This window comes from Cyprinus carpio, chromosome B25 (genome assembly GCF_018340385.1).
Source record: "Cyprinus carpio isolate SPL01 chromosome B25, ASM1834038v1, whole genome shotgun sequence".
Classification (NCBI taxonomy): Eukaryota; Metazoa; Chordata; class Actinopteri; order Cypriniformes; family Cyprinidae; genus Cyprinus; species Cyprinus carpio.
Genome location: NC_056621.1, coordinates 19,964,007 through 19,964,834, shown reverse-complemented (window position 1 = coordinate 19,964,834; position 828 = coordinate 19,964,007). Strand labels below are relative to the sequence as shown.

The window sequence follows — 828 nt, the reverse complement described above, 5'->3', positions numbered from 1 at the left end:
CTTGGCTGTTTTCGTTTATATTCGCCAAGCTATTAAGTATTTTGAAATAATCTTTTATGTGATTTGTCCGTTCTTGCACCGGAAAGCCAGAATCAGCGTCCTCTGTAACTCGAGAGATCGATGCAATGTGTTTTTCTGCCCTAAGACTAAATATGTCTCAATGTAGATTTTGGTGAGCTTAATAAGTACATTTACCCTAATATTTATATAAAAACATACCTGAGATCAGTCTTTGTATCTCCAGTCTTAAACCGTATTGGATGATCCATAGACCAATCACTCCTCACAGACACACAGCTGGACTCTGCTCCTGATCTCTTCTGATGATATAATCTATAACAAAACAGATTTAATTCTTTATGATGATAATCATTTTCCTCAGATGTATTTTATGTTTCATCAAAAACACTCCATGATGCGGATTAAGGTGTTCAGGGGCCCCTAGGCTGCTCTTTGTGTTAGGCCCCCCTTAATCATTATGCTTTACTGGAGTAATGTATTTAGTCCCAAGCATGGTCCACATGCAAGTACGGTGAACTGTCATACACATACACACACACACACACACACATTAAGACAGCCAGTATCCCCTCAGGATATAGTCAAAATTCGAAATAACAAAATAATAACCCCAAAAGCAGGGGACTGCATTTTGGCCCATTTCTCACTGAATGTAAATTTACGTGGAGCCACAAAACCTATTTGATCCCTAAAATGAAGATAACATGACATATAGCTAAAGTTTAATATTCAGTTCTGTTACAGGAGAGGGACGCAGCAATCATTTCAGAAGTGAGGGGGACAGAAATGTCAAATGATAATAATAAT

At 37.8% G+C, this 828-nt stretch overlaps 1 long non-coding RNA gene across 1 annotated transcript in view; it reads right to left on the bottom strand.

The window, feature by feature from the left end:
• LOC122142396 overlaps positions 1 to 828 on the bottom strand; it is a 53,651-nt gene that overhangs the window by 3,498 nt on the left and 49,325 nt on the right. Inside the window, exon 2 of the long non-coding RNA XR_006158568.1 lies at positions 220 to 333. This is a non-coding gene — a long non-coding RNA (uncharacterized LOC122142396). The remainder of the gene's footprint in view (positions 1 to 219; positions 334 to 828) is intronic.